The following is a 7,821-nucleotide window of genomic DNA, read 5'->3' on the forward strand; positions in this document are numbered from 1 at the left end:
AGGGGTTAAGAGCATTGACTATAATGGCCGCGATTAGCTCCGGCATCCGTGACACTGACGTTCCGCGCCGTATACGGATCCAGTGGATTTTAGGGGTCAGCGCCACGTTTTTGATGCGTCCCTAGGTCGGCGTCAAAGTCCACTGGAAGCGTCTCAGACGCGTTTCAGCAGCGGAGCATTGGTCTGCACAGGGTGTTTTATTTTGAAAATCGACCGGATGCTCTATGCCGTTCTGTGTCTGACTTTTGAAAATTTTGTTTTTAGAAGTTGGTGGTCATAAACACATTTGAAGTTTGTTCAAAGCCCAAACTGAATAATTAAAAACAAGTTTGATGGGTACATTTTCTATAAAATGTTATTTTCTTTATGTTAGTCTTCATTTCCTTTTCTGACATACTGCAATTCTTGTTAAAACACACTAGACATGCAAATTTTATGCGTTTTGGGCACTTTTTGTGTGAAATCATATTAATTGTGTCCATCAAAAGTGTGCTTTCACTTTAATTGAGCGTGAGCAGCGCAGCAAAAATAGACTCGAAGCCGAAACCCCCGCTTCACTGCTGCTCACGCGACGCTCCTGCTTGACGCTCACGCGCTGCTCCTGCTCGCGGTGTGAACGCACTCATTGATTAACATGCACGCCGAAAAAAATACGCGCTGCTCACGCGCCGCTGACGCTTGCGGTGTGAAACGCACGTGTCACGCAGGCAGTGTGCAAGCTCTAACCCCTAAAATCCACTGGATCCGTCTACGGCGCGGAACGTCAGCGCCATGTTTTTGATGCGTCCCTAGCTCGGCATCAAAGTCCACTGGAAGCATATCAGACGCGTTTCAGCAGCGGAGCGTTGGTGACTTCTTGATTTTTCCACAGGGTGTTTTGTTTTGAAAATCGACCGGATCCTCTATGCCGTTCTGTGTTCTGTGTCAGTCTAGGGTTCCTACTGTTGTAAACTTCTTCCTTCTTCAGTGTAGAAAAACTCAGAAGCGAAAACCAGGAGACTTATTTAAGCAGGATTCTTTATTCGCTGTAGTCTGCTTCGTACCCAAATCAAATCAAGTCTAACTAAGGCAGTATACATTTAGTTCATATACCCTTTCAGGGGGAGGAGTTACATAAAGGTGGAAACAAAAGCATGTAAATGAGGCATCTGGGTTAAGGAATGTGCCCTAGACTGAGAGTGTTACCGATCCTAATCCAATCAGCATAACAGTGTAATGTAAATATCCTAATCCAATCAGCCAGACTCTTCACCGATACCTTCACATTATCTTAATGGCCAGGCAGTGCATAAAGACAAAAGGTGATAGTCTCAGTGCTCTGACCAATTTAACCTTAAAATAGAGAGCTGGACAGACAGGAACAGGCAGGTTTGTGACATCATTTACCTTAGATACAAAATTCACACTAATAAACTTTCTCAGTTTCTATGCTATTGTATTGGAAGCTCAATTATACATTTAAATAAAATTTGTAATCCTACACTACCAAGGATGTATTGGTGTGCAATACAAATGGGATTCTGCACAGGGTGTTTATTTTGAAATTGACAGTGTTTTTTTTACTTTTATTTTGTATTTACGGTGCGGCTTGGACGCGGGTCCGTCAAAAATAGACTAGGCGCCTATCTTTAGCGAAGCGGCGCGGAGAGCCGCTTCTGGGACGCTTCTGAGACGCGCTGCGTCCGCAGCTGGTGGACTTTAGAGCATTGACTATAATGGCCGCGATTAGCTGCGGCATCCGCGACGCTGACGTTCCGCGCCGTAGACAGATCCAGTGGATTTTAGGGGTAACCTGTTAACATGGGAGCCGAAATAAAAACGGACACGCCACGCAGCTGAGACGCGCACGCCACGCAGCCAGTGTGTCCCCCGCCTAGTCCACCAGCTGAGGACGCAGCGCGTCTCACCCCTAAAATCCACTACTGTCTTTATAAAGTATATTATTATTATTAAACTGTCTGTACACTTACAAAGTTCTCAGTGCTTCGGTTTGTATGTGGAGACCATCATTAAGCTACCGTGTTAGTGTGGGGCTATTTTGAGCCTTGTTAGTGGTATTAACTAGCGATCTCTTTTTACTTATTATATGCCCCATAACGTTATAAGCTAAACAGTTTTAAAAGATGAAACTCTTTAAGAGTGTTCACTCTTTACATCCCAGAGAACAGTCGACTCGGTACCAATGTGTTATTACACACCCAGGTTCATTTTGCGCCGGGGTTCTCCTTTAAGTATTATGTTGCACACGACCAAAAATGTGATGTCCTCATATGAGGTCGCAGGGTCTCAGGAGGTTAAGATCAATTTCCAAAAGATGATTTTTTATTCCTCTTTTTAGTCAACTTTAGCAGGGTGTGTTCACTTATGCTATCCACTGTATAGTGAAATATGACAATCGACTAGTGAGGACACTTTCCTTATTAGTTAGAACTGGCTAGTTTTTTATTCAAAATTAATTAAATAATATGCAACCGATTAGCGAATAATTTCATAAAAATTGAAGCTAAAGCCTATAAATTAGTCCCAGCGCAAGCAGCAGCGCCTCATACGCTGACCAATGGGAAACACAAAAATTGAGGAACAGCTATGTTCGTGCACAGCAGGGTAATGTCGCTTTTCCACTGCATGGTACGGTACGGTTCGTTTCGGTACGGCACGCTTTGGCGCTTTTCCACTGCATGGTACGGTACAGCTCGGCTCGGTACGGCTCGCTTGTGGCGCTTTTCCACTGCATGGTACGGTACGGTACGGCTAACTTCGGCTCGCTTTAAATGGTACCACCTCTGTTGAGGTTCCAAGCGTACCGTACCGATACTAAAATGTTACGTGAAAACACTGCAGATCACTGATTGGTCAGACAGACAGAATCGTCACTACCAGCGTCATTGTTTTTGCGAGACATCAAACCCGCTGGATTTAAATAACCAATAACAGCCACTGCTGTAGCACCGGTTTTAAAACTACTTGCTTGAAGAAAAAAAACTTCCAAAAACGAAATGGCTGAATCGTGGTCAGTGGACGAAAAGTGCAGACGTTCCTCTTGTTGGTTGCCGAGGAGCGGATAAACTATAGCGATCAGTCAAACCCCCCCCCCTCTTTGAAGCGGTACTAACTGCAGTGGAAAAGCAACCGAACTAAAGCAAACCGAGCCGTGCCGCGCCGCGCCGAGTCATACCACGCAGTGGAAAAGCGAAGCGAGCCGAACCGTGCCGCACCGAGCCGAACCGTACTGAGCCGTACCGAGCCGTACCATGCAGTGGAAAAGCGCCATAAGTGAAATGTGAAAATAATAGATACAGTCGGTTGGTCGGGGAACGCCCCCGGGAACGCCCCGTCACGTGATGTGAATTTAGCCCGTGGGGGAACACCTCTTTTTTTACAGTCTATGGGGAAAACATCGCTCATTGAAATGCACGCGACAATCATGCCGAAGAGGTGCTGTGTCCTTTTCTGTACCGCCAATAAACAATAAAAATTATGAATTGCAGTTCTACATCCTTCCTAATAAACACACAGAACCGGAAAGGAGGACAAAATGGCTACAAGCAATAAATAGTAGTGTAATACTTCGGTGATGTTCTGTAATACCTCTATAGTATGTCCCAAAATACTTTAGTATTCCTATAGGATTACTATCATATTTTGTCCTAAAATACTACAAGATTCCTATAGTTGTTTTTCATAAGGGATGTCCCATTCACATTAGCGTTTTCAGCTGAAGGCTCGCTTGATAGGCCAATGTACGGCCTACACTCAATACAGACTGCAGTCTGTGAGTTAGGGATCACTGTCAGCACAGTCCCTCAGCAACTTCGTAGCCTACTACTGATCACCGTTTTACAAAAGGATTAATAGTTGAAGCATACGTACAATTGGTAAGTGACAAGGTTTGATGGAGTTATAGTATGCAACATATGAAGCTACTTTCGGATGCAGCACGTAGCACAAACTCCATGAGGAGCAGCGCAGCACAGAGGTGATGCTTTAACAGCGCCATCTGCTGTTCACTGTGGAAATAGTAAGATTTCGGTTTCTGCAATGCTGTGTTCCCTTTCGAACGGTCACTTCGTATTGCGTAGCTATACGCAGTGGGGAAACTCCATTTCCTTGATTTACTGAAGCCTTTATGTAAAGCGCATTTGCAGCTGCACAGCTAGAACATGAGCGTCTGGCTTGCTCATAGGCTGCGCTGCGGCAGCTGCACATCCAATGGCGCGGGCGCAGGTATTTGATTCTCGGCCATCTAAAATGCCTGGGTTTCATAATGTTTCAAAAAGCAAACTAACCCCCAGCCAGAAAGTGATCTTTCTGGGCACAGTTTTAGACTCGAGAGCTATGACAGCGCGACTCACACCAGAGCGCGCGCTCTCTGTGCGAGCGCTTGCAGGCACTTTCAGATTGCGCGAGCGCGCACCACTGAAGAAATTTCAGAAACTGCTTGGTCTCATGGCAGCAGCATCGCCAGTACTCCGCATGGGATTACTGCGCATGCGCCCGATGCAGCATTAGCTGAAACGCCGAGTGCTAACTCATGCATGGCAGTCAGGCAGCTTGCGCGTTATGGTAAATCACGGTTGTTTAAGAACCCTGATTCCCTGGCGGTCTCAGAACTGGCACCACGAGGGGGTGAGAATGGGAACAATTTGCAGGAGGAAGATGGTTCTTACAGATGCGTCCAACCTGGGTTGGGGAGCGCTGCACCTGCGCTGCAACTGTCTTGAGATGAAAGCAGTTGGGTTGGCCCTGAAGGCATTTCTGTCAAACCTCAGAGGTCACCACGTCTTAGTCCGCACAGACAATACGTCAGTGGTGGCCTACATGAATCGCCAGGGGGGCATCAGGTCAGGGAACCTGCATGCGATGGCGAGGGACCTCCTCTATATGGGCACAAACCAACCTGAGCTCTCTGAGAGCAGCGCATATCTCGGGCGTCCAGAATGTGGGCGCGGGTATGATTTCACGGGGCAAAACTCCCCTCGGCAAGTGGTCCCTGAAACCACAGACGGTCAGTCCGATATGGAAGGTGTTTGGCGAGGCCAAAATCGACCTTTTCGCCTCGAGAATCAACACCCACTGCAAATTGTTCTTCTCGAAGAACAGGGACGCGCTGGCCAATGTCTGGCCCAACCGTCCCCTTTATGCCTTTCCCACCCGTCTCGACGATTCCACAAGTCATCAAACGGGTCAGAGAGAGCAGGTGCCCAGTTCTTCTGGTGGCCCCTCTCTGGAAAACTTAGACCGTGGTTCCCGGAACTGGTTCAGTTATCGGACACAATCCCATGGCCTGTCCCACTGAGGAAAGACCTCCTCACACAGGCGAACGGGACATTGTAGCATCCGAGACCCAATTTATGGGCCCTCCATGTTTGGCCCCTCAACGGGTACCCAAGGACCTTCCTGGGAAGGTTTTAAGCACTATATCTGAAGCCAGGGCCCCGTCGACTCGGTGCCTGTATGCTTCAAAATGGTCAGGTTTTTCCAGCTGGTGCTTGAAAAATCAGGCTGACCCAGAGTCATGTGAGATATCTGTGGTTCTCTTATTCTTACAGGAGCTGCTGGACGCGGGTTGCTCCCCGTCCACGCTCAAAGTGTATGTGGCAGCCATAGCAGCACATCATGTTCTGATGGCTGGCCAGTCACTTGGAAGAAACGACCTGGTCGTAAGATTCATGAAAGGTGCGAGGAGAATGAACCCCTCCAGACCTCCGTCTGTGCCGCCTTGGAACCTCTCCACGGTCCTGGGGGCTCTGAAAGGTCCGCCTTTCGAACCGCTCCAATCGGTTGATCTAAAAACTCTCTCGCTGAAGACTCTCTCCTTATGGCATTGGCATCTATCAAGCGTAGAGCCCGAAGCCATTTGTTTTGAGAATAATGGCTGGCTGATGAAGTTATTGGCTGGCTAGCCGGCTCAGCCAAAACCTAAATGGCTGCTGCAGCCGCCAAACTTTTCATAGCTGCAAATGGCTGAAGCTGCCACTTCATGTCTACAGATGTCTATGTTATACTGATTTACTAGATCTCAATATTTCCAAGCAATGCATGGCTTACACTATATTTCTACAAAATGCAATACAATGTAATAAAGAAAACACCAGATTTTACTTTCACAACGTATGTACATATTTATTTTGTAGTCTGATCGCGGAGAAGTAACGTTATGTTGATTAAGAACGCAAACTTTTGTTGAATTTATGAGAAATCTACAGACGCAAACAGACGAAGTGTAGTAAAATAAAGACCTAAATGTGTATTTCGGACTTTTTTTCACCACAAGTCTGTAAGAAGACATGGAAGACAAATATCCAAAAATCTCAAAATTGACCAGTAAAAAAAAAACGATGTTTTTGCCTGCCGTGTCTCGCCTTAATATAAACACACACTGTTATCAGTATTATTTTGGACAAAGTTTTGCACATTTCACTTCAATGTACACTGAAGCATGCGTCGTGAATTAGCAATGTGGAAACGGTGGTTTGTTACTGCAGTAATATCACGTTCAGTGCCATAAATCTCTCCGTTCCAGAATATTTGGTTCATAACATCATATCTTTGATTCAGGTGTTTGTGCAACCGTGCCCTGAAGATTTAACAAAAGTCTGGCTAGGCCTAAGTTAAAAAAAAAGTAAGTAGGAATTAGCAAAGTATGTGAGAAGTGAGATCAAAATTACCTTGCTTGCTTCTTTCCGCCATTTCACCTCAGTGCGAGAAAAAAATGCATCGCTTCTTCTGTACGGAAAACGAGCAATTTTAATTGGTCGTCAATTCACTGTGAGTCTGTGTATCGTAGCAACGAGCACAAGACTGTGCTGTTATGAATCCAGTGGGAAAATAGATCTCGTGTATTGTTTATATATTCGTGTCGTGTGTGTATGTCTCTATGTGATAGAATTATTATTTGATGCAAATAATTCTAGCCAGCTCAGCCAAACTTTATCAGATGGCGGCTCAATTTGGCTTACGAAATTATTGGCTGGCGGCGGCTGAAATTCTAAATGGCGCAAATGGCGGCGCCTGGCGGCGGCTTCGGGGTCTAATCAAGCGAGTGGGAGATCTGCAGGCGTTCTCTGTGAGCCCTGCATGTTTGGAGTTGGGTCCAGATGACTCCAGAGTCATCCTCAAGCCCAGACATGGTTACGTCCCTAAAGTGCTCTCAACACTGTTCAGAGCACAGGTGGTGACATTATCAGCCCATTCCAGCTATTTTATCCCATGCCTCGTTCTTTTGTAACTGGTCCCTATAAGCAAACAACGTCATATCATAAATGATAGGAAACCCGGCAACGGCGATTATTAGCTTTTCCTCCATTTTCTCTGAACTAATGTTTTGGTAGGAACGAAAGGTTACATCGTATGTTTATCCGGACTCAGCCAGCGCGGAGGACGTCTGTATTCAGATTTGTTGCTAGCGTTTTGCCACTGCTTGCCGCTGAACCGCGTCATAGCTCATTACCATAAAGTTGAGCTACTTTCAACTTTCTGATTGACGCTCAAAACGCCCAAAACGCGACGCCGATGGAATTGACGCTCCTTGCAGCTGAGAGAAGCCAGCTTCCATTGAAAATGAATGACTTCCGGTAGCTTTGGAAGCTCAAGTCGGCGGCGGTGTGAACGTAGTTACCCTGGAAACTGCGGTGCAGATGATACGGCAGGCCGAGGATGTCGCGCAGCAGATCAGCCAGCAGGAGGGTCAGTCAACAAACAGCGTGCAAGAGGTAGCCTCCAGGCTTTCATCAAAGGCGGCAAATCGGTCCTGGACGAAAGAGAAATACAAAAGAGCTGGTGAGAAAAAAGGAAACGAGTGTAGCAGGTGTGGTAGGACAG

This window comes from Siphateles boraxobius, unplaced genomic scaffold, assembly GCF_051911475.1.
Source record: "Siphateles boraxobius isolate OS27281-9 unplaced genomic scaffold, OSU_SipBor_1 1, whole genome shotgun sequence".
Classification (NCBI taxonomy): Eukaryota; Metazoa; Chordata; class Actinopteri; order Cypriniformes; family Leuciscidae; genus Siphateles; species Siphateles boraxobius.